Source organism: Narcine bancroftii, chromosome 3, assembly GCF_036971445.1.
Source record: "Narcine bancroftii isolate sNarBan1 chromosome 3, sNarBan1.hap1, whole genome shotgun sequence".
Classification (NCBI taxonomy): domain Eukaryota; kingdom Metazoa; phylum Chordata; class Chondrichthyes; order Torpediniformes; family Narcinidae; genus Narcine; species Narcine bancroftii.
In genome coordinates, this window is record NC_091471.1 from 210,619,502 (window position 1) to 210,646,845 (window position 27,344).

The window sequence follows — 27,344 nt, forward strand, 5'->3', positions numbered from 1 at the left end:
ACTGGGGGATGATGGATTTTCAGCTGAATTTTATAAAGTATTTTATGAAGATTTATCCTGGTATTTGGAGATGTTCTATGGCAAATAACTGAGGATCAGGTGTTGCCGGAATCTTGTTCGAGTTCTATAATTACTGTGATTTTAAAGAAAGATAGGGATCCATTGAAAGTATCTTTGTATAGGCCTATTGCTTTACTAAATGTAGATTATAAAATTATGATGAAAGCCTTAGCAAATAGACTTGCTAAATATTTTCTTCAGTTGATACATGTAAATCAAACAAGTTTTATTAAGAATAGAAATGCGTCTGATAACATTCTTAGATTGATCACATTGGTCAATGCATCTAGACAGCAACCCAACCACCAATGGTTGCACTGGATGCGGAAAAAGCTTTTGATAGGGATGAATGGAATTTTTTATTTAAGGTGTTATAGAAGTTTAATTTTGGCCCTTATTTTATTGGTTGGGTTAAAGCTTTATATAAAAACCCAATTGCTAGGGTGGTGACAAATGGTCAAACTTCTTCACCATTTAAATTAATGTGATCGACTCAGCAAGGTTGTCCATTATCACCACCCTTGTTTGCATTGGCTATCGAACTGTTAGCTCAGACAATACGACAGAATGATAAGATTAAAGGGATGAAAGTTGCAGATGATGAATATAAGATTAACTTATTTGCGGATGATGTGTTGGTCTATTTGACAGAACCGGAGCAGTCTTTGAAATATTTGCAAGATTGCTTGCTGAAATTTGGGGAGTTATCTGGATATAAGGTAAATTGGGATAAGAGTGAAGATAAGGGGAAGGAGACTATTCAGAAAATAAAAATAAAAAATTGAAATGGTCAGATAGAATTAAATATTTGGGAGTAATAGTAAATGTAGATTACCGATCTTTATATAAATTAAATTATGTTCCTTTATTAAAAAGTATTAAAATGGATTTGAATAAATGGAAAGATCTTCCATTAACGTTAATTGGTCGAGTAAATTGTATTAAAATGAATATTTTTCCTCGAATCCAATATTTGTTTCAGTCAATACCTTGTTTACTTTCAAAGAATTTCTTTCAGGATTTGAATAGAGTGGTACAGGCATTTTTATGGAAGGGGAAATTAGCACGAGTAGCTTTACATAAACTTACATGGAAATATGCATTGGGTGGTCTTCAATTACCTAATTTTCAAAATTATTATGAAGCAACTCAGTTGAAATTTGTTAGTAGATTGATGGATATGGACCAACCTCCGAGTTGGGCGAAGATGGAAATGGCTTATAATTCTGAAGTTGAGGTACATCAGTTTATACTTAAATGAAATATGAATTTATTGTGGGAATATAATGTGCTGGTATTAAAACACTTGTTAAAGATATGGGGTAAAAGAAATATGGTTTTAGGGTCGAAGGGTAAAGTATCAATTCAAACTCCGTTATACCATAATCAACTTATTCCCTTTTCAATGTTTAATAATTATTTAAAGAGATGGAATTTTAAGGGTATAAAGATAGTTCAGGATTGTTTTAAAGAAGGACAGTTTCTTTCCTTTAATCAATTGAGGGAGAAATTTGATATATCTGTAAATTCTTTATTTGTGTACTATCAACTCAGAGCTTTGATAAAAGAGAATTATGTAAAGAGATGAATTTACCTATGTTGATGAAATTTGAATCTTTGATTTCCTCTATACCAAAGAAAGGTTATATTTTGGATATGTATCAATTGTTACAAGATAGTATCAATAAACCAGAATGGGAGAAATCTAGGCTTAAATAGGAAAGTGATTTAACTTATATTTTTCCTGAAGACAATTGGAAGATTATGTGTCATGACAGTGTAACTAAATTGATGAATGTAAGATATGGAATGGTTAATTATAATTTTTTACATCAGTTATATTTGACTCCAGAGAAATTGAAAAAATATGGGTTTAGCAATTCGGACTCTTGTTTTTGATATGGATTATGTCATGGAACTTTTATACATGCTGTTTGGTCTTGTGTTAAAGTACAACTATTTTGGGACTGAATTAGATTGGTCTTGGAAAAATTATTTAAGATTAAACTACCACTAGACCCATCGATTTTTTTGTTGGGCTATATGGTATTTTTGAAGGGATTGGGGTTGGATAAATTTCAAATTGCATTTTTATGTTTAGCGTTATCTGTAGCACAAAAATGAGTAGCTAGTACTTGGAAAGATAATATAGTACGTTGGCCTAATGAATTAAGAGCTTGTATTCCATTGGAAAAAAATTACATGTAACTTACATGATAATTATTCCTTTTTTGTTAAAATGTGGTCTTATTTGGAATATATGAATTTGAAAATACTTTGAAATATTCTATATATTCTGTTTTGTTTTTGTATTTGGCTCCCCTTAAGGGAGCTGGCTGAAGGGCTGGGAGGGTGGGGAGGGTATTTCTTTATGTATCTAAAAATTTCTTGCAGGATCTCATTGAAATCTACTGAATGGGTTTAGTAGGGTAGATGTGGAAAAAATGTTTCCTGCAATGGGAGAATATAGCGCAGCTTCAGAATAAAAGGATGTCCCTTAAGAGCAGAGATGAAAAAAAATGTTGAGCCAGAGGGTGGTGATTCTGTGCAATTCATTGCTGTAGAAGCCAAGTAATTGGGTGCGTTGCATTTAAAGCAGAGATTGACTGTTTCTTGATTAGTAAGAGTGATTGAGGATTTGGGGGAGAAGGAAGGTGAATGGGATTGAAAGAAAAAATATATCTGCCATGATTCAAAAAGTGGAGCAGACTTGATAGGCTAAATGGCCTAATTGGGCATCTACATTTTTTTAGTTGAAGTATTTCAGTGCACCCTCTCAGTAGTTACAGTCATTGAGCAGTAGAGTATGCCCATTGGATCCATGCTAACCATTTTGACCATCTTTATTAATTCCATTTGCCAACATTAGGATCATAACCTTTTAGAGCCTTGCCTTTGTTCTTTTCTTTGGCTTGGCTTCGCGGACGAAGATTTATGGAGGGGGTAAAAAGTCCACGTCAGCTGCAGGCTCGTTTGTGGCTGACAAGTCCGATGCGGGACAGGCAGACACGGTTGCAGCGGTTGCAGGGGAAAATTGGTTGGTTGGGGTTGGGTGTTGGGTTTTTCCTCCTTTGCCTTTTGTCAGTGAGGTGGGCTCTGTGGTCTTCTTCAAAGGAGGTTGCTGCCAGCCAAACTGTGAGGCGCCAAGATGCACGGTTTGAGGCGTTATCAGCCCACTGGCGGTGGTCAATGTGGCAGGCACCAAGAGATTTCTTTAGGCAGTCCTTGTACCTTTTCTTTGGTGCACCTCTGTCTCGATGGCCAGTGGAGAGCTCGCCATATAACACGATCTTGGGAAGGCGATGCTCCTCCATTCTGGAGACGTGACCCATCCAGCGCAGCTGGATCTTCAGCAGCGTGGACTCGATGCTGTCGACCTCTGCCATCTCGAGTACTTCGACGTTAGGGATGAAAGCGCTCCAATGGATGTTGAGGATGGAGCGGAGACAACGCTGGTGGAAGCGTTCTAGGAGCCGTAGGTGGTGCTGGTAGAGGACCCATGATTCGGAGCCGAACAGGAGTGTGGGTATGACAACGGCTCTGTATACGCTTATCTTTGTGAGGTTTTTCAGTTGGTTGTTTTTCCAGACTCTTTTGTGTAGTCTTCCAAAGGCGCTATTTGCCTTGGCGAGTCTGTTGTCTATCTCATTGTCGATCCTTGCATCTGATGAAATGGTGCAGCCGAGATAGGTAAACTGGTTGACTGTTTTGAGTTTTGTGTGCCCGATGGAGATGTGGAGGGGCTGGTAGTCATGGTGGGGAGCTGGCTGATGGAGGACCTCAGTTTTCTTCAGGCTGACTTCCAGGCCAAACATTTTGGCAGTTTCCGCAAAGCAGGACGTCAAGCGCTGAAGAGCTGGCTCTGAATGGGCAACTAAAGCGGCATCGTCTGCAAAGAGTAGTTCACGGACAAGTTTCTCTTGTGTCTTGGTGTGAGCTTGCAGGCACCTCAGATTGAAGAGACTGCCATCCATGCGGTACCGGATGTAAACAGCGTCTTCATTGTTGGGGTTTTTCATGGCTTGGTTCAGCATCATGCTGAAGAAGATTGAAAAGAGGGTTGGTGCGAGAACACAGCCTTGCTTCACGCCATTGTTAATGGAGAAGGGTTCAGAGAGCTCATTGCTGTATCTGACCCGACCTTGTTGGTTTTCGTGCAGTTGGATAATCACGTTGAGGAACTTTGGGGGACATCCGATGCGCTCTAGTATTTGCCAAAGCCCTTTCCTGCTCACGGTGTCGAAGGCTTTGGTGAGGTCAACAAAGGTGATGTAGAGTCCTTTGTTTTGTTCTCTGCACTTTTCTTGGAGCTGTCTGAGGGCAAAGACCATGTCAGTAGTTCCTCTGTTTGCGCGAAAGCCGCACTGTGATTCTGGGAGAATATTCTCGGCGACACTAGGTATTATTCTATTTAGTAGAATCCTAGCGAAGATTTTGCCTGCAATGGAGAGCAACGTGATTCCCCTGTAGTTTGAGCAGTCTGATTTCTCGCCTGTTTAATTGCCTCTTCAACAGTGTAAATGCATCTAATTCCACCACCTGCTCTGGCAAAACATTCCAAAAAGCAAAACCTTTCTGTACAATAAAACTTTACCCTCAGATCCCCTTTAGAACCCCATCTTCTCACCTTAAAATTCTGCTGTTCTGTTCTTGAAAATAAAATCTGACTACCTACCCTTTCTTGGCAGCTCATAATTTTATGTTCCTCAACCAGGTTACCTTACAGATTTCTTTGCTCCAGGAAAGATAACCCCAATCTATCCAATCTCTTCCCCTAACTGAAGTCCTCCAATGTAGGCAACATTTGGTTAATCGCCACTGCACCCCCCTCTAGAATGGCACACACTTTCCCAAATGCAGCCTGTTTTGTCAAGTGAAACAGATCAACCAACTTTTATATTCTATGCCATCACCTATAAAGGCAAGCATTCCATATGAATTCATCATCACCCTGTCTACCTATGTTGCCACTTTAAGGGAAATATAGATGAACCCCAAGGTCTCAACCTTAGTCCCTAGCACTTATGAAGATGTCCTATCCCTATTTGGTTTCCCAAAATAGATGAGCTCAACTTGACAGGATTAAATTCTATTGGCTAATGCTCCATCCCATTTTCCATATCCTGTTGTAGCTGTAGATACTTTTCCTCACTATCTGCAATGGCATGAACTCTTTTATAATCTGCAAATTTAGTAAGGACATGAAAGGCTCTGAATAACATTAAGTCTTTTAATCCCAGATTCATTGTACTGATGGGTCTTGACCTTAAACAGATTTGTGGACTTGAGATGTTACTGATTCTCCCCAAATATCGGTATATATCTATCATGATGAAACATGAAGGACACCACCTATCTGATTTCAATCGCACTATTCGAAAGAAAAATCAATTTAGTTGGTACTTCAATGTAGCACCATAGGTCGCATCTTTGAAAGAAATATTAATGTGAGATCCATCTGGCTTCCCTATCAGAAGACAATACTTTTTACATACTTAAAAAAAGGTGGATTCTTTCCATTATCTTTATAGAAGTCTTAATGGTATTATCAATACCTTTCTCCATTCCTGAGATGAGAGAGTTATCCTTTCACCAATGGTTAAAGAAATTAGATTTATTCAATTCAATGTTTAGAATGAGGACTGATATATGATTCTGAAACAAGGGTAGATGGCAAAATATTTCCACTAATGGGAGGGAACATAGTTACAAGATTAAGAGGTATTCACTTAAAACTCCTTTTCACAGAGGGGGAGTGAATCTCTAGAATCTTTTACCCTGGTGGGTGTTGATGGATCACTGGGGGCATTTAATGATGAAATGTTTGCATTTTTGAAAGATTGGGGAATTTAGGGTGATGTGGAACTGGTGGAGAACAGATGAGTTCTGCAGCAGATCAGCTGCATATTGGATGACAAGAATGAAGTGAGGGGCCCAATTCATGACCCAATTTTCTTATGTTTATGTACTAATTAATTGTCAATTTGGCTTATATCACGATTGTGACAACACTTCATAAGTATTTTATTGGCTGTAAAACACTTTAATACACTCTGAGAATGTAAAGAATTGCTGTCAAAATATAAACAATTCATTTCTATTAAAAGGAAGTCTGCATCCTGTTTTGAAATATTTCATTGGTCTTTCACAATTAAAGGATCTAAATCCTGGAATTCCCTCCACATCTGAACAGTGAGAGTATCTTCATCAGAAAGATGGCAGCGCTTCAAGAAAATGACTTATGTCAACCTTGTCATGGACAATTAGAAAATACCAATAAGTGCAATCCTTGCAAACAGCCCCCATATCCCCAAAAACAAATAATGAGTATATTCATGCGATTTCTCTCTCAGCAGAAGGGAATGTTGACCAGAAAAATGCCCCCAATGCTGCATTGGCCTGCTCTAAGATGCTCTCAGTGTAGGCTCAATGAGTATACTCTAATATTTCAAGCAGCAGGAATTAAACTGTTTTTTTTTAATTTAATTTAGACATACAGCATAGTAACAGGCCATTTTAGCCCACGAGTCCGTGCTGCCCAATTTACACCCAATTAATCTACACCCACGGTACGTTTCGAATGATGGGAGGAAACCAGAGCCCTCAGGGAAAACCCATGCAGACACAGGGAGAATGTACAACTCCTTACAGACAGTTCAGGACTTGAATCCTGGTCCTGATTGCTGGCACTATAAAGGCATTGTGCTAACCGCTACACCAACCGTGCCGCCCTTACACTAAATGTGTCCCTTACACCAACCATGCCGCCCTGTCTAATGAGATTTCAGATTGATTGTCAGAGCACATACATGACATTGCATACAACCTGTAGAATTACCACTTATTGGTAGTACAAAAAAAAGCTGTACGCAACCTTCAAATAAACAAATAAATAAATGTAAACACACTAACTGTGGAATATAGAGAGAAAGAAAATCAATAAAGTGCAAAAGTGGGAGTCCTTAAATGAGTCCTTGATTGAATTTGTTGTTGAGGAGGCTGAATTCATTTTTGAATCAAATGAACAACAAAACTTTGAAATTGGTTTTAAGAAGTAAAGGTGAAGGGACTGCATTAGTCAGCATCGATGGTGGAGGTGGAAAAGATTAGTTTCTTCAAGGTTCTGAGGTTCTGTACATCAGAAGACTTCTCCTGCAGCCAGCACATCAAAGCAACCACGAAAAAGGCATACAAACGTATAATTTTTTAGAAGTCTAAGGAGATTTGGTATGTTGTTGAATACTTGATCAAACATCTACAGGGGCACTGTGCAAAGTATACTGACTTGTTGCATCACAGCCTGGTTTGATAATTCATGTACCCAGGAACACTGAGGATACAAATGGTAACAAACATAGTTTGCAGGCTCTGACTTCCTATCTATTGAAGGCATCAAAGTGAGACGCTATCTTAAGAAGACAGCCAACATCATGAAGGACCTTATCACCCTAGTCACAACTTCTCACTGCTCCCTTTGGGGCAAAGGTACAGAAGCCTGCAAACTAACACCTCTAAGTTTGGGAACAGTTTCGTTCCAACAGCTATTTGACTCTTGAACCTCCCTTTGTTACATTAACCCAACACTACAAGAAGACTGACTGTACTATTGTCAGTCCACATTTTTTCTTGCATTATGGTAACTATGAATATTTATTAGCTATCCAGCTTTTGAATTTATTATCTCCTTTCCAATTTCACTTATTGCATACTAATGTAGTTGTTTATTTTTGTAAATTACCTGTTCGGATGCAAAAAGAAAGAATTTCAGTGCATGTGTACATTGTACAATGGACATAACAATAAACTCATTATCAAGTTATCATTTAGAAAATTATGCTTAAAAACTAAAAATCCCATAAAATAATTCTCCATTGATCAAATCTGCAAAAAGAATTCAGTCTGTTCTGTAGGATGAAGATGTAGCCTCCTGCTCCTCCTCTCGCTGATCCTCAACCCTCCCTATTTTCTCCCTCTTCTGTTTCTTACATCATTACCATCCCATAGTCATGTATATTCATGGATTTAATGATAGAAAATCAGAATTCTATATCAAAGTGAAAATCAACAAGCCTCTTCGAAAGGAGCTGGACACAGGACCAGCAGTTTCACTGATGCCATTAAGTCTAAAACGCCACATCTTCTTGTGGTTTGTTCAATGTCCAGGCCTATTGAGGACCACCAGATGTGCATACATGCCAATGCCTTCATTCAAAACATCTCTGGATGTTGGTTGTCGAGTTCTGATACTATAGCTGTTTGAATTCCAGATAACGAGGATTTTACTCTATATTGTCTCTAAACAAGCATTATGAACAGTCATCCCTACAAAATGGCAAACAACCAGCAAAGAAATTGTGGAAAATAAATAGGTAAAAAATCTGGAAGTTTAAAACTGGCACCCCGAGTGGTCAGTTTGCCAATCATTCAACATGCAATCTCAAGCAACCAGAAAATTAATTTATTCAGCATCTACCATCCCCATTTGTGCCGGATACTGAGGGTTTTACTATACTTTGTTTGGATTCCCACCTGGCTCTTCTTCAAGTGAACTTTGCAGAGTGATTGTATGTGAGGACACCAAATGACTGACAATACAGAACCTAACACTGTACTAGGCAGACCTGGGATTTGTTCACTTGCTTGGTTGAGTTACTCAGAACATTTACTGACTGAGCTGGCAGAAGAACCGAACTTGTGTAACTAGATTAAAAAATGCAACATGAAGTACATACTAAAAAATACAATGTCTGATGCATTGCCCATTATCCTTTCCTCAAAGCAACAACACCCAAGACAAAAAAAAAGAAAAATGGGAAAGAAAACTTTTTGCTTCATTTTACATTTCCAGTTCAATGCAATGTGAAAAGATAAAAATAGTTACTGTACCTAATTCTCAGGGGTTAGGTCACGTTGTAAACTACACAACACTTGGTTCCTACCAGCTTCCTTTTTTGAACGTGTGTGGATGAATTAAAGGCATCCAAAGCTGAGTTTATATCACCATAACAGCCACATCCATTAAAAACTAAAACTTGCCTGGAAAATAACTGGGAGGAGTTACTGAGCCTGTGAGTGAAACAGTGGCAAGGAATTAGATATTGTCTGCTACACTACCAAGTGACGTGGAAGAAAACTGGTTCAACAAAACAAACCTAAAATGAAACAACCATTTCATTGCAGATGGAATAATTCAGTTGCTAATCACTTCCATGGTTGTTAGGGGAAGAATATGGTCAATTTTTTGTCTCTTTTTCACAGATGTTGACAGGGCCAGTGGCAGATAAACTAACACCCAGGCCGCTAGGCTGAGCTTTAGTAAGGCCCCCCCGACCTTGTTCCTTTGCTCCACCTTTGTTGAATTGAATAAAGTGATGTTAAGTTACCTTAAATAATTATGATAAATAGACTTAACAGGGCTTTGGACAATGGAGAAGCACACAGGATGGAGATCTAAACAACAGCATACACGCCCAGGAAGGAGGGCACCCCACCACCAGCCTCCAAAGCCCAAAAATCCAACCCCAGGATGTCGCAGAGTGGCGAGTCCATGGACGTGAAGGCAGGCTGATAAAGAAAATCGGGTCAGTGATAATCGACTTGGGCACGGTTTATGGCAAGGCCAGCTACACTACACTGGGCTTCCCCTGCCCATGGTGCTGCTCCCCTCAGTGATGGACAGTCCTGTGCATATGAGCACCAAATCAGGCAACAACCACCAGGAGAACTTCATGGGCAAAGACCTAGCCATGCCAGAGCCCACACTTAAGCTGGTCAGCCTGCTGAAACATGGCATTATGGTGGATTTGGTAGCTCTCTTGACTTGTATCTTCCACAGGGCCATGAGGATCCTTCCTGAGGAGCACACCGTGATGGTGGCTGCCCTCCCCTCAGCCCAGCCAGCAGCAGAGAGAAGATAACTGAGATCCTCTTCGAGACTTTCAGCAACCTAACCATGCACATTGCCTACCAATCAATCCTCTCGCTCTACTCCTACTGTCACACTACTGGCTGTATGGTGGAGTGCAGCCACAGAGGCACCTACATGGTGGCCATGTACGAAGGCTACATTATGCTACATGTGACCAGTGACAGGCAGGGCCAACAACAACGGCGCCAACCTCAAGGACTACCTCCTGAAGCTGCTCAATGAGGCAGACCACCGGTTCACTGAGAGCGGGCTCCACATCATGAAATGATGCTCACCTTGGTCAACTTCAAGGAGGATCTTGGCCTAGATGAAATTGAGCATCTGTCAGAGTACGAACTCTCTGATGGCTACATCATCATGCTGGGCAAAGAGAGGTTCCACTGCCCAGAGGCCCTCAGTCTGAACCTTACCCTCGGCCTACACCGGAGCTCCTGATACTGACTCTGAACAACTCTCCCTTCAGCCTACTGCACACGCAGTAGGTGTCGGGAGCTCGAGCTGAGGGATTCTGTGGTGCCTGTTTTTGAACTTAGACCACGGCATCTGTGGCAGATACTGTGGTCTCATAGTTCAAAAACATGCAGTGTGGGAGAGGGTCATGGGGTTGGGGGTGCTGTTGAGCTGAAAAGGCAGGGGGGGGGGCTCCCCTGCAGTTACACCCCTACCAGGCTGAATGCAATGCGGCCACAGGGAAAGGGGAATCTGACTGGGTCTAGGTCTGGGCCCAAGCACAGCTGTAGCTTATAGATTGTGCGTGGTTTCACCCAGAAGTCATGGGTGTAGGAGGCAGGGAGTGCAAGTTGCCACTTGTGTTTGGGTCTACAGATACAACTGCAAAGGTGTTTCTAAAAATCTTAAACACCCAGTGCAATGAGACAAAGACAGGCCAGTAACAGCGCCGCCGCTAGCTCAAGTGCAGTTTGGAGGTCTCTCGCAATCTGGCAGGATTAACACATAAATATGGAAGAAATCCTGGTGGAGCCCTCGCAGAAAACTCATCCAGACACAGGGAGAACATACAAACTCCTTACAGACAGTGTGGGATTCGAACCCCTGTCCCGATCATTGGCGCTGTAGTCTGCCTGGGGTTAATGGACATTCTTTTAATAAACTGGCACAGTTACAAGATGTCAAATTTACACTTCAGCATAGTCAGCCTAATGGTTAATCGACTATTGGATATGCCTGCTGTGAATGATAGACTATGAACTTGATATCCTCTGATTTTTTTTTTGCTAACTAGTCATCGTTCTTGGGAACAAAATGCATGAACAAGAGATCACAAGAAACCTGATAGACAATCTTAGAAACACTTAGCAGGACAATCATCCAGTTCAGAGAATTAAAATCAACAAATTAAGCCTAGACCTTGGCCATCCTTTGGCCTGTTTATTCTTGATCTCCTTTCTTCCACCATGCTCTGCTCTGATTGTAGGTGAACTTAATCCCATTCCACAGTTGTTAAGTTCTGCAGAAGATATTGGCCAATCCTAAACTTTTAAATTCTGCTCAAACTGCACATTTTTCAGAATATCTTAAAATCAGAAAATGTTGGGCATAGTAAACAAGACAGGGAGTCTCTCAGGAGAATCACAATTAAGAATGGGATTAACTAGATTGGCATCAAAGTGGGCATGAATATTGGTGGGGTAGTGGAGCATCTAAAGGGCCTGTTCATGTGCTGTGTTTCAGGTCCAAGTCCTTTTATCAGAACTTAATTCTGTTTCTCTTCCTTCAGATGCTGCCTGACCGACTGAGTGTTTCTCACATTTTCTGATTTTATTTCAGATCTCCAACATCTGCAGTCTTTGCTTTATTTACAGAATATCTTTTCAGGCACATCCTTGAGATCAAGGATGATTTGCTTCTGCTCTGTAGCTTTTGTGTCGACTGAAGAGGCCAATATGGGACAAGTACACCTAACTACTGATGGGTAGGACCTGGCAGAATGAGTGGGTGGGTAGTTTGTGAGGTGGTGTATTTCCTCCACCATTTACTCTGAACTTATGTGTGCTCACAGCACATGGACTGGAGGTTCTCACTGCTGTCCCAAATGTTCCCTCTGCATTTTGAACATTATGGGGCTGGAACTTCCAGCAGTCAATGAGATTTGAGCACATCCTTGGATCTTCTTTCTACCGAGTTATCTCTTTGCATGGTAGAGGTCAGAATAAACAAATTGTACCACAAAACTCCACTATGACTGCAGGTCAGTCACTTCAGGTATCCAAAGTACAATGCTACAGAGACATTTAGACAAGTATGTGGCCTAATGGCTAAACACAGTCAACTAGGCCAATCTCAGAGAGGCAAATTTGCTCAGCTGAATGAGTTGTGTTGAAAAGCCAGCTTCCTTGTTGGCTCTTTGACTCCAAGTGCAGAAATGGGATTAGTATACATAGATACTTGATGGTTGGGAATACATGGTTAGCCAAAGGACCTTATGACTCTACAGTTAAGTGAACATTGGAACTTTTGAATCTGGAGACGAGTCAGAAATGAACATGACAAGGTCATTTTTTTGTGCAGGTAACATTTTCAAGTCCTCACCTGTTAATGCTACCAACTCAATTCCTGACTCTGCTTCCTGACCACAGTTTCTCACTTTTACTTGTTGATGGTATTCTCCTGGCATAAGTTATGACGTTAATGTTCTTCCCATTTTTTATTTGATGTATAATTACTTCAGTTCTAGGCTTTTATCTGTTTTTGTGTCCTCACTAATTTATTTCATTATCATGTTTTCATATGTGGAATTTAATTTGCCTGCTCACGCTGCTAATTCTAGCCGAATGAGGAGGCAAACAACATTTATTCTGTTGCATATTCACTTCTTATTGTTGCTGATTCCATTCATCCTTCCACTGGAGTCCTGGTCCTGATCTCTGAAATGTATTACCAATTGGCAAAATCCCTGTAAATGTCCACTGAACCCTAAATCAAGCTTTTCATCTATTCCTTCTCAGCTCTTCTTTTCTCACTGATACATTCCTAACTGTGTATCAATTGATATTCCACCCTATGAACAGTTTAAGGATGCAATCACTCTACTTCTCTCTCCAGATTAAGACATTAGTTAATGGCTCCCAAGTTTCAACATCAACCCTCTTCTACCAAGGATCTTCCAAATTTAAAACTAGATTTTCTCTTTTTTTATATATTCTGAACACATCTGCAATGCATTTGATTCAAACTTATATCATGCTTCCGTACTTGAATTTTTTACATATTCAATTGCCCACTCATTTGCGCCAGTGTCTAGACCATTACCCAGCATCCTGAGTTAAGGTTCCAACCTTATGCTTGTCCTGTTCATTTCGGACTCCTTTCCCAGATTTAACAGTTCCAATGCTCACATAACTGTGAAGTCTAACCCCATTTCTGCACTTGGAGCCAAAAAAGAATTATGCAGCAAGGAAATTGGTCCTGCGATGTAACTCATTCAGCCGAGCAAGTTTGCCTCTGAATGAGTCTAGTTGACAGTGTTTAGCCATTAGGCCTCATTCATATTCATATGCCTGTGGCAGCCTGCCACCGTGGAGATTGAGCCGGAACAGCGTGGCGTGTGTGGTAGTAATCAACAGCATAAACGCACTGTAACACATCCCTTAACACAGCGAACCGGTGCAGTTGAAAGCTGGAGCAGTACAAGACCAGCAGCCCTAAAATGGCGCTGGCCAAGCTGCCCAGCTAATAGCTCAATATCAGGCTGGGGAAGAAGGGTATTCACATGCAAGAATATTCCTGGCCGCTATAGTTATTCATTCGGCTGCGTGTAGCAGTCGGCTACAATTGGTGATCCCGATGGTTTAGATAGCAACTAAACCCAGTGATGGATAGCAAAGCATCAATTAGCGCAGTCAGCCTCAAGCTCCCGACCTTCTGGACAGTTCGACCCAGCGTGTGGTTCGACCAGGCTAAGGCTCAGTTCCAGATTCAGGGAATCACATCTGAGTCCACACGGTACTACCACGTGGTCAGTGCCCTGGATCCAGAGACAGCAGACAGAGTAGCCAACTTCATCCACAGGCCACCATCAGAAGGCACTTACACTGTCTTCAAAGAGCTATTATCCGAGACCTTCGGACTCTCATGGTGAAAGAAGGGACACAGCTGCTTCACCTGGATGGGCTCAGGGACAGATCCCGTCAGCACTTATGAACGAGAAGCTGTCCCTCCTGGGAGACCACGAGCCCTGCATCATGTTCGAGCAGGCGTTCTTGGAGCAGCTGGCCGAGGACATCTAACTGCACCTGGCTGACACGGATTTCAGTGACCCTTGGAAAGTCGCAGCACTGGCAGATATTCTGTGGAAGCAGAAGCAGAAGTGCTCGACTACTGTGGGGCTCGTCATGAAGTCTTGCAACCAGATCAAGGCATTCCCTGGAAAGGAGCAGCAAGGATAAATCCTAGGAGAGATGGTACTTCTACCACCAAAGATGGGGCTCCAAGGTCCGCTGATGCCAGTCGCCCTGCGAGTACCAGGGAAACGACAAGGCTAGCCATCGCTAATGGCCATGGCAGCTGGCCATCGAGAGAGCCTCCTGAACATATGAGTCCACCTTTCCAGTAGATGATTCTTGGTAGATACAGGAGCGGAGGTCAGCGTGATGCCCTGATAGGCTTGGCCATTAGATGCAGGCAAGTGGGTCCTGCGTTGAGGACTGCCAACAACACCAGGATTTGGGCCTATGCCATGCATAGAGCTGAGCTATAGTTCAGAGGTAGTCACTTCTCATGGGAGTTCATGCTATCCGCAGTGGAACAGCCACTCCTCGGAGTGGACTTCCTGCTGGACCACAGCCTCCTAGTAGACCTCAAGGACAAGAGATTTATGCACGTGGAGATGTTCCAAATCTTCGCACTGAGGAACACCGGGCTCCCAGCACTGTTCCTGGACTCCGTCTACAGCTCAGATGATGAGTTCTCCAAGGTGCTGGCTGAGGTCCCGATGATCCTTTCCCCTCAGTTCATGATGGAGGTGCCCTGACATGGTGTTAGTCACCAAGGGTCCACCTCTCCTTGCAAGGGCAAGACGACTTCTCCCAGAGAAGCTCCAACTGGCCAAGGAGGAGTTCCACAAGCTTGAGGAGTTAGGCATTGTTCGGTGGTTGGACAGTCCATATAACCATTTACGGAGCGGAAACAGGCCATGTTGGCCTTTCGAGTCCACACCGGTTCACTAGAACAGCTCCACTAGCTCAAACCTCCCACTCTCTGCCAATAGCCCTCCAACCCCCTCACCTCCATGTACACATCCAACCTTTTCTTAAATGACAGAAGGGACCCTGCCGCAACTATCTCATTCAGAAGCTCATTCCATTCTGCCACCACTCACTGAGTGAAAAAGCCACCTCTAATATTTCTCCTAAAGTTTTGCCCTCTTACTCCTTGAGCTTCTCCCCTGCACATGGTGCCTAAAGCATATGGGGGCTGGAGACCATGCAGTGACTACCGTTGGCTTAACGAGGCCGCCACTCCAGATCGTTACCCCGTGCCGCATATCTAGGACTTTGTGGCAAACGTGCACGGAGTGACGAACTTCTCCAAAGTGGACTTGGTGCAATGGTACCACCAAATTGTGGTGCACCCTGACGACATCCCCAAGTCGACCATCATCACTACATTTGGGCTGTTCGAATTCCTGAGGATGCCATTTGGGCTCCAGAACGCGGCACAAATCTTCCAGCAACTGATGGGTGTGGTGGACCGAGACCTGGACGGCACCTTCGTCTTCTACGATGATATCCTGGTGGCAAGCAGAACCTGGCAGAAACACCTTCAACACCTCCAAAGCCTCTACAGTCGCCTACGTGAGTTTGGCCTTACTATCAACCTAGCTAAATGCCAGTTTGAGCTGAGCACAATTGACTGCCTGAGCCACAGGATTACCACATTGCAGGGCTACACCGCTACCCAGCAAGGTGGAGGCTATCTGCAACTTCCCAAGGCCCAGTACGACCAAAGGACTGCAGGAGTTCATGGGGATAGTCAACTTTTATCGCAGATTCATCCCTGCAATGGCTCAAACTATGCGCCCACTTCTTCAACCTGATGACCAGCAAAATGAAGGACTTAACTTGGGATGACAACTCCGCACGAGCATTCGTGGAAGCGAAGGAAGCTCTGGCTAATGCTGCACTCCTGGCTCATCCCAGGTCAGACGCACTCATAGCCCTCATGGTCGATGCTTCAGAAACGGTGATTGGTGGAGTTCTGGAGCAGCAGATAGAAGGAAGTTGGCATCCACTAGCTTTCTTCAGCAAACATCTGCGGCCTCCTGAGCTAAAGTACAGTGCTTTCGACAGAGAGCTACTGGCGCTGTACTTAGCCATCCACCACTTCCGGTACTTCCAAGAAGGAAGGGCTTTCACAGACCCACAAACCACAAGCCATGATGTTCGCCCTGGTCAAGATCTACGACCCCTGGTCAGCCCACCAACAGAGACACTTGTCTTATGTCTCGGAGTACACCACCAACATAAGGCACATCTCGGGAAAAGACAACGTGATCGCTAACATCTTGTCAAGTCAGAGCATCCACTCTGGACTGGATTTTGTGGCACTGGCGGAGGCACAGCAGCTGGACGATGAGATACCTCAGTACAGGACCGCCGTTACAGTGCTGCAGCTTTAGGACATCCCAGTCGGCACAGGTAACACTACCCCCTTGTGCGACATGGCCACCTGGCAGGTTCGACCTATAGTCTGAACAGCATGGAGGCGATGAGTTTTCAACTTCATCTATGGACTGGCACATCCATCAATCAGGACCATGGTCCGGTTGGTGGCCAGCAAGTACTCGTGGCATGGGTTGTGGAAACAAGTCAGCAGATGGGCCAAAACGTGCATGCAGTGCCAAACAGCCAAGGTACAGTGGCACACCAAGGTCCCTGCGCAGCCTTTCGAGCCAACGGAACAAAGGTTTGACCACATTCATGTGGACATAGTGGGACCCTTACCAGTCTCACAGGATTTCCGCTACCTGTTCATGGTAATCGATCGTTTCACCCACTGGCCAGAAGCAATCCCCCTGGCCGACACATCTACCAGGTCTTGCACTAAGGCACTCGTCTCATCCTGGGTAGCAAGGTTCGGGCTACCATGCCACATAACCTTCGACAGAAGCACACAATTTACCACCAGCCTGTGGACTGACATTGCCAATTTGTGGGCCGCTCGGCTGCACCACATGACAGCATACCACCTACAGTCTAATGGGCTGGTTGAGCGCTTCCACAGGCAGTTCAAGGCTGCCCTTATGACCAGACTCAAGGGCCCCAACTGGGTGAACGAACTGCCATGGGCACTGCTGGGGATTCAAACAGCCCTGAAGGAGGACCTACTCACATCCTCCGCCGAGCTCGTCTACGGAACTCCACTCATGGTCCCCAGGGATTTCATCCCACCAGCCAGAGGTCAACAGGAGGATACAGCCACCTTCCTGGACAGGCTGCAGCGAAAGGTCGGTAACCTGGCTCCGATCCCACCCTCCAGACACGGACAAGCCACGTTCAACATCCCGAAAGAACTCCAAGACTGTGAGTATATGTTCGTGTGCAGAGGGCCACACCGTCCACTGCTACAGAAGCCAAACAAAGGCCCCTTCTGAGTCATCCGGAACAACGGGGCCACCTGTGAACTGGACAATGGTGTCAAACCAGAGGTCTTCACCGCAGACAGGCTGAAGCCGGGACAAACGGACCTGACACAACCCGTGGAGATGCCAGCACCTTGATGCAGAGGCAGACCACCAAAGACATTGGTCTCTGCATCCAAGGACACTATGAACTGTAGTGCTGGTTCTTGGTGGGGGGGGGGGGGGGGTGTGGTCATGTGGCAGTCCGCCACCATGGAGGTAGTGCTGGCACATCATACAGAAGTAAACAGCAGCATAACACACTGTAACACGTTCCTTAACAAAGTGATCCAGCATGGTTGAAAGCTGGAGCAGTACAAGACCAGCAGCCCTAAAGTGGCACTGGCCATTTTAACAGCTAACAGATCAATAACAGGCTGGGGAAGAAGGGTATTCACATGCAAGAATGTTCCCGGTCGCTATTGTTATTCATGCGGCTGATGTTCAGCCAATCAAATGAACAGCGGGAACTCCAACTATATAAAAGGAGCCTTTCCAGCCTCAATAAATCTCAGAGCTTAACCTACCCCACCGCGAGTGTGTGCGTTTCTTTGTAGCAGTTGGCTACATGCCTATCTAAACGTCTCTTTAACATTATAATTATACCTGCCTCTCCCTCTTCCCCAGTTGTTCATCTTATATATCCACTCATCTTTTTGTGTAGTTTCATCATTTTACGTTTTTGTATCATTACAAGACAATAAAGGAATTTTGAATATTCAATCTTTTTGCTCCTTATCTTTGCCTTCTTCACCTTATCTAATCCTCTAGTTTTAGATTTTCTTACCTTGGAAAAATACTGTGATCATTCACCTAATCTATGCTCTTCTTGATTTTATAAAATTCCATTAGGTCACCCCTCAGCCTCCTATGCTCTGGTGAAAATAGAGCCAGGAAATTCAGTCTTTCTTTATAACTGTGGCTCCCAGCCCTGGCAACATCCTTGTGAATCTTTTCTGTGTCCTTTCTGGCTTAATTACATTCTTGTGAGCCCACCTCACTGACAAAAGACAAAGGAGGAAAAACCCAACACCCAACCCCAACCAACCAATTTCCCCTTGCAACCGCTGCAACCGTGTCTGCCTGTCCGCATCGGACTTGTCAGCCACAAACGAGCCTGCAGCTAACGTGGACATTACCCCTCCATAAATCTTCGTCCGCGAAGCCAAGCCAAAGAAGAAGACATTCTTGCAATAGTATGGTAACTCGAACTGCACACAATATTCCAAGTGTGAACTTAGCGATGCCTTATTCTGCTTTAATATGAGATCCCAACTCCTGTACTCAATGCCCTGATAGGTGAAGGGAGGCATGCCAAACACCTTCTTCACTTCCATTTATATCTGTGTCAGGGAACTTTGTAGCTGTATTCTCCGTTCTACAGCCCTCTCAAGGACCTTACCATTTACTGTCTGAGTCCAACCCTGGTTTAACTTCACAAATTGTTCACAGATGTCAGAGTTAAATTCCATCTGCCATTGCTTGAACCACTTTCCCAATTGATCTAGATCCGTTTGTATCTTTAGATAACCAGTTTCACTAGTTATTGAACCACAAAATGTTGGTGTCAACTGCAAAATTACAAATAATAGCAGGGCAACACAGTTAGAATAGCAGTTAGAGTAGTGGTTCCCAAAGTGGATGCTGCCGCCCCCTTGGGGGTGGTGGAAAGATCCAAGGGGGTGGTGAGGAGAAAAGGGGTGGTCAGGGGGTGGTGAAGGAAAAGGGGGAGGTGAATGTTGTTTCTTGATGACATGCTCTGGACAGGGCATGCGCCACATTCACATCTGCAAGGACCAAGGCTCCAGGTTTGTAAGAATTTCAAATTATCTTCAGGCAGTAATGTACATTTAAATTATGTATAAATATACTGACTCCACACACCCCTATTTTTGGCCCCAACAGCCCGGCCATCAAGCTCCCAATGGCCCAATCTTGGACCTCCTCACTCCGGCTCCCTGCCCATTGAGCTCCCAATGGCTGATCCTCGCTCTGCCCGCCTACCCTCAAGCTGCCGATGGCTGATTCTTGCTCCGACCACCTGCCCATCAAGCACCTGACGGCCCAATCATGGTTCTTCGCCCCAGTCATCCGCCCATCAAGCTCCCGATGGCCCGAAGACAATTTAGTTACAGTTTAAATGTAAATGTACCCTTTCATATTGCTAAATAAATAGGTTTACGTAAAGTATTATTTGTGAAATACATACGCTTGTATATGGTATTAGATTAGTTGTTGTTTGAAATTTGTGGTAGCCCTAATATTAAGAAAGGGTGTGAGTGCGTGCGTGTGTGCGTGTGCGTGTGTGCGTGTGTGTGTGTGTGTGTGTGTGTGTGTGTGTGTGTGTGTGTGTGTGTGTGTGAGTGAGTGTGTGTGTGTAAAAATTTTGGGAACCACTGGGTTAGTGCAATGCTGTTACAGAACCAGCGGCCAAGTTCAAATCGGATGCTGACTGTAATGAATTCATACGTTTTCCCATGTCTGCATGGGTTCCCTCCAGGTGCTCTAGTTTCCTCCCACCCTTCAAAACATACCAGGTTGTAAGTTAACTGGTGTATTTGGGGGTCATAATCTTGGGGGGGCTGGAAGGACCTGTTAACATGCTGTACTGTGCATCTAAATTAAAATTTAATATCAGTTACATTTTCATCCAAACTTTTAATATAGTGGATAAACAACAATGGACTTAGGACCAATCCCTATGGGACACCATTGATGATAATCTGAATTAACAATCCTCCATCATACCCACTGATTCCTACGATCAGCCAATTTTTTATACAATTGGCCCGCTCAGACTGGATCCCATGCGATCTGATCTACTGGACTAGCCTATCATGTACCAGAATATTTAGTGTAGTGGTTAGCCTGATGCTACTGCAGCACTAGTGACGTGTGTTCAAATCTACTGCTGTCCGTAAGGAGTTTGTACGTCTTCCCTGTGTCTGCGTGTTTTCCCCAGGTGTTCCAGTTTCCTCCCACCTGCCAAAACATACCGGGTTATAGGTTAATTGGGTGGCACAAGTCTCAATTGTCAGAATTGGCTTTTACCATGTAGTAAATAATTATTTTTAAATTTTAAATTTAATATGGGACGTTGTCAAAACACTTGCAGGTGACACAAAAATTAGTGGCATTTAACCTTTAGCCTTTTATGCATTTGTGATTTAAGAACTCATCTAAATGGCGGGCGTGGCAAGATGGTGTAGGGAGCGGACGTGCCTTCCTGGTCTCCCCCAGGCAGTTATATAAATACCCGTTTTAAGAATATTTCTTTTCTGTTAAAAGTCTTTGTTTTGTTTATCAATTGTTTTTAGTTTAAAATGGCAACAAAGATTAAGGAAAATAGAGTTCAAATACAGAACAAAACTACACTCTCCGACTTTGGAAGAAACTCGGCCTACTTGCCCAGACAGAACCACGGAGTCAAGGCTGGAATCTTCTTAAGAACGGAGCTCATTAATTGGACTGTCGGATAAGCTGGCCTTGGACACCCCTCTGAAAGATGGTGATGAATATTGATTTGAAATGTTTTATGAAGATAAATTGCAGTAATTGGCATTGGTTGCCCGTGAGTTTTAAAAATCCAGATAACATTAAAGTTTATTAGTGATTTTTTTTGGATGGAATATCGGAAGGATGAACTTATTATCTATAAATACAGAACAAAATTGCATTCTTTGACTTTGGAAGAAATTTGACCTATTTGCCCAGACAGAGCCGGAGTTGGTGCTGGAATTTTCTCAAGAACAGAACTTATTAAAGTTGATTTCGGACTCCTTTTTGAAAGATGGCGACGAATGTTGATTTGAAATATTTGAAATATTTTCTGAAGATAAACTTTTTAAACTAAACAACAAGATCAGTTTAATATTGAGAAAATTGGAAAAAACAGAAACTTTATTAAATTTGGAAACTCAGTAGAAAGAAACTATGAACAAGATTGATGATTTATAAAATTAAAGTCGAAGGAGCAATGTCCAAGAAGAGTTAAAAATTTTGAATAAGTTTTTCTTGAAAATAAACAATAATTTCAACTTAACATTGAGAAGATTGACAAAGTGGAAAATTTGATATTAAATTGGGAAACATAGAAGAAAGAACTTATGAATAGCATTGATGCTTTAGAAGATCAAGACCGAAGGAATTATGTTCAAGAAAATTTTAAAAGATTTGAAAAAACTTATTTTGAAAGTAAGCTACAAATTCAACTTGAGACTGAGAAGAATGGAAGATTCGGTGTTCAGAGGTGTTTTAATTCAGTGGATGAAATTCAGGAAGACTTGAAAAAAAATAAAAAAAAAGCTTTTATTGATTGTAAACAATGTTTAACTCAGTGTTGGGAGGGTGGAAAGGGTGCAAAATTTAATATCAAGTTTGGATTTTCAAAAAAAAGAGTTTATGAATAAGATTGGTTAAATTGATGGACCGGGGTTTTATGGATATAAGAAATGATGATTTTTCGGTTTATACGTGTATTTTGTCTGCCTGGGGGGGGGGGGGGGGGGAGGGGGTGGTACTTCTGCTCCCGAAAGTCATATGCCACTTGTGGTTTATACCACACCCATTTGGGTTTTTGGGAATTAACCACCACAAGGTGGTTTCCTAAGGGGTTAGGGGAGGTGGGGGGGGGGTGAAAATTTGAAAATTATTTAGTATCTATTATGTAATATTATACTAAGTCAATTTGAAATGAATTTTGAAATTTCAAAAAAAAAAGAACTCATCTAAATAATTCTTAAATTTTTTAAAGGCCTCTGCATTCACCGTGTACTTAGGCTATAAGTTCTAGATTTCAATGACCTTTTATGGTGGAAGGAAATACTTCCTCAGATCCACTCTATACATCTTCCCCTTATTCTAAAGCATTCCTCTGCTTTGGAAAAAATATTTTTTACCATTGACCTTATCTATTCTTCTTTGGCTTGGCTTCGCGGATGAAGATTTATGGAGGGGGTAAATGTCCACGTCAGCTGCAGGCTCGTTTGTGGCTGACAAGTCCGATGCGGGACAGGCAGACACGGTTGCAGTGGTTGCAGGGGAAAATTGGTTGGTTGGGGTTGGGTGTTGGGTTTTTCCTCCTTTACCTTTTGTCAGTGAGGTGGGCTCTGCGGTCTTCTTCAAAGGAGGTTGCTGCCTGCCGAACTGTGAGGCGCCAAGATGCACGGTTTGAGGCGATATCAGCCCACTGGCGGTGGTCAATGTGGCAGGCACCAAGAGATTTCTTTAGGCAGTCCTTGTACCTTTTCTTTGGTGCACCTCTGTCACGGTGGCCAGTGGAGAGCTCGCCATATAACACGATCTTGGGAAGGCGATGGTCCTCCATTCTGGAGACGTGACCCACCCAGCGCAGCTGGATCTTCAGCAGCGTGGACTCGATGCTGTCGACCTCTGCCATCTCGAGTACTTCGACGTTAGGGATGAAAGTGCTCCAATGAATGTTGAGGATGGAGTGGAGACAACGCTGGTGGAAGCGTTCTAGGAGCCGTAGGTGATGCCGGTAGAGGACCCATGATTCGGAGCCGAATTGACCTTATCTATAACCCTTCATAATTGTGTACACCTCTCTCAGATTCCTCCTCTGCTCCAAGCAAAACAAACCTTTCTCTCCTCTTGACTAATGTGCACCATCTTGGTCAAATCCTAATGAATCTTCTCTGCAGCCTTTCAAATTTAATCTCGTCCTTCCTTCAGTGTGACTAACAGAACGGCACAATGCAGTTTTTTTTTATAGATGTATCATAACCTTCCTTCTTTTATATTCTGCACCCCAGCTAATGTAGGCAATGACTCTTCTTAGCTCAATGCTATTAAAGCACCAGTGACCCAGGATCCAATTAGGCCAATGGTTCTCAACCTTTTTCTTTCCACTCACATACCACTTTAAGTAATCACTATGCCATTAGTGCTCTGTGATTAGTAAGGGATTGCTTAAGGTGGTATGTGAGTGGGAAGGGAAGGTTGAGAGTCACTACTCAAGACCCAATTGTTACTGAAATATTTTGCTTGTGAAAATTTGTCATTGGCCCATTTCCTTTGGAGTTATGAAACCGTGCACATAATGAGTCAATTAGAAATGATTAAAACAGTGGTTTTCAAATTTCTTCTTTCCACCCACAAACCACCTTAAGCAATCCCTTACTAATCACAGAGCACCTATGGCATAGGGAATATTTAATGTGGTATGTGAGTGGAAAAAAAAAGGTTGAGAACCACTGAATTAGGCACTGTCTGTATGTTTATTATTTGTACTTTATACTTGTGTCTGAGTGGCTTTACTCTGGGTGCTTTGGTTTCTTCAAAAATGTAAATGGATTGTAGGTTAATTGGTGTATTTGGGGGGCATGGGCATGTGGGCCAGTTGCCATGCTGTATGTCTAAATTTTAAAAAATAAATAAAATTCATCTGCCTGTGCTGTACCTTTGGTAATCCTTGTACTTGTACACCACATTTCTCCCCAAATTCCTGAAGGACGCTTCATTCATTGTGTATGCCCTAACCTTACTAGTTCTCCCAAAATGCATCACCTTACATGTATTAGGATTACATTCATTTGTAATTCCTCTGCCCATATTGTCAAATATTATCCTCTCCTCACTATTAACAAGAGCACCAATTTTTGTATCATTTACAAACTTAACACTGTAGAACCCTTGTACCTTTGGTAGCGCTGGACTGCCAAGATTTTCCAAACTATTGTATGTTGTCCTCTAATTACTGCAACAAACTTTTAATTCACTTTTTAGATGTTTCCACATGGTATAATCACCTTTTTAGTGAACTTGTTATAAATTTTAAATTTACATTTAAAATAATAACTTTTCTGATGAACCTGTTATATTTAGAGGGATTTTGGGAATCAGGTCCCCAACGAGTTTGAAGAAGCGTGGAAAATTGGGTCCCGTGAGTTTCAGAAGACTGTTGGAAATGAGAATCTGATTAGTTTCAAAAGAATATGTAAAATGGGGGACTCACAGCAGGCTCGGGAGAGTTTAAAAGGAGAATTGGAACCAAGGCCCAATTAGTTTAAAGAGAGTGTGGGAAACAAGGGCCAGGTTAGTTTACAAGGAGTATGGGAAATATCGTGCAGTTAGCCTGATGTTGAACCATTGAGATGTCTGAACAAATTCATAGACAATTATTGGAATTTTGCTGAAATCATCCAAATCATCAAAGAATTTAATGAAGTGTTAGAGTTCCAATTGTACCTAATTGACTCATTTATGTGCATGGTTTCATAACTCCAAAGGAAATGGGCCAATGACAATTTTTTTCAAGCAAAATATTTCTCAACCTTCCATTCGCACTCACATACCATCTTAAGCAATCCCTTACTAATCACAGAGCACCAATGGCATAGGGATTACTTAAAGTGGTATGTGAGTGGAAAGAAAAAGGTTGAGAACCACTGCATTACATAAACACATACATGAAACAAGGATCTGTCAAATATTGGACACAACTATTTTTGCATTATTAAAGAGAACCAGGACAGAAAGTCTGCAGATGCTGGTTTCCAGTGTGTGGTGAATGTCTGCCAAGCTGCCTGTTTCCCTTCTGGCGAGCCTTGCTGTACTAACATTGGCTGTGCATTATCTCTACTGTTAAGGACACTCCCCTTGGATATAACCGTATATGCATTTATTGTCTTTCATTATTGTACTGAGTTTCTGCTAATAAAAGCCATGATTATTGTTTGACCACATTGTCTTTGTCCACTTCATCAACTGGCACTTTCCAGTGCAATACACAAAAGTGCTGGAGAAACTCAGCAGGTCATGCAGCATCCATAAAGGAAAACGTAACCAACGTTTTGGGCCTGAGCCCTTCACCAGGATGCGTAACCTGCTGAGTTTCTCCAGCATATTTGTGTATTGCCCGGGGCAAGTCCACAACTAGTTTTTCATTTATTTTGCCAAGTTTTAATTTGACATTAAAGACAATTATAAGGACAATATTTTCTAGAGATAGCTCCAGTGGTTAATGATTTTTTTGAATCACAATGTATCAAACATAAGACATAGGAGAAGAAATCAGCGCATCGAGCCAGCCCCATCATTCAATCATGAGCTGATCCATTTTCCCCACTCAGCTCCACAGGCCAGACTTCTCCCCTTCACCTTTGATGCCCGGGCTAAACAAGTTTTCATTTGACAATGTTGCCAGTCATAAGAACAACATTCGGTGACCTCAATAAAGAGAGCTCCAGCGGTTGATTATTTTGTCATTCTCTGCCTCAAATACACTCTCTGGCCTTCACAACTGCCTGTGGCAACAAATTCCACAGATTTACCACACACTGGCTGAAGAAATTCCTATGCTTCTCTATTCAAAGTGGATGCCCTTTAATCCTGAAGTTGTGCCCTCTTGTCCTCGATTCCTCCGACATGGAAAAAAAATCTGCATCTACTCTGTCCATGCCTTTCAACATTCAAAACATTTCAATGAGATTCCCCTTCCCTCTCTTAAATTCCATCGAATGCAGACCAAGAGCTGTCAAATGCTCATAATAACCTTTTCAAATGTGAGTTTTAAAAAAAGAGGTGTATTTGGATTAGGTAATGAATAATCAAAGAATGAAATCTCTAGTTTGTGGTATATTTTGACAGAAATCATTTACAACTGTATGCTGGTCAGTCAGTACCAAAGGGAAAGAAAATTAACTCACTGCATGCATCTGTCTACAACACTGCATCATTTATAAGGCACAATAAGAAGTTACATTCCACTCCTCCTACATATTTCAAGCACTATACTTGCGTTTCATCGTTAATATAACTTTTCAAAGCGTCGTGACTTATTTTTCAAATTTTAAGAAAACACATGCTCACTTTTATCCCTCTCAGATGTACTTACAGGTAAAATGGAGCTGTTTTTTATTTCCTTGATTTTTTTTTAATGTAGTCTAGCGATCGCTGACTCATTATTCCCATCCGTACACCAAGGATGCAGAGGTTGGGAGAAGCAAACTCTCTGACAGCTGTTGAGGAAATCAAGAGCTTTGACAGACTCACGGTCCGTTTGTATTATTACATTTAAATAAACAACAGCAATAAGGATTTGAAACATTACATTTAGTAACATTCACCTTCCAATCCAGAGAGTTCAACAGCAGGAACTCGGATATATTTGGACTTATGACTTAGCAATGAAATCCTGAAGAGTGAGCCCAACCCTGAGTAATTAACTCTTCAATAATTTTCTATACTCTGACTTTAGATAAGAAAACCAACATGATGATTGTCACAAGTAAAGTTTTATTTATAGGTGTTTCCTGATTAAACTAATCTCAGGCAGGGCAATTTCATTCAAAATATTTGCCCATCCCTAAGAAATGCTCCTTTGCTTTAACATTTACATCCTGGTCATCTGCATAAAAACTCCTGGCCAAGGGCCAATATAAATAAATCATTACTAACTTAACAGCATGTTCCTGTTAGACCTGTTTTCGAACAAACAATCTGCAGAAAGGAGCTTTTCCACAGTCATATTTATAGGTCTTCTGTAGCTCAAGGCTAGGGAGTAGAACCATCAACCTTTCTGCTCATGGTTACTCCACAGTCATGTCATCTATTAACATTGCAATGGGAGACTTGCACCTCCACCACCCCCTTTGCAAGCAAGCTTTACTGTGGCCAGAAGATATTGGAGCAGTGGGGAAGGGAGAAGAAGTAATTTAAGCAAATCAATACTGTTAATGGTACAAGGAGAGGGTT

General features: G+C 42.4%; 1 long non-coding RNA gene across 4 annotated transcripts in view; it reads right to left on the bottom strand.

Moving 5' to 3' along the window:
• The window catches only part of LOC138758093 (uncharacterized), a 58,257-nt gene extending 31,392 nt beyond the window's left edge, over nucleotides 1-26,865 (bottom strand). For 2 of the 4 annotated variants that reach the window (XR_011354134.1, XR_011354135.1), the window contains exon 1: nucleotides 26,485-26,689. This is a non-coding gene — a long non-coding RNA (uncharacterized lncRNA). The other 2 variants (XR_011354136.1, XR_011354137.1) reach the window with 2 other exon arrangements.
• Nucleotides 26,866-27,344: the final 479 nt, after the last annotated feature.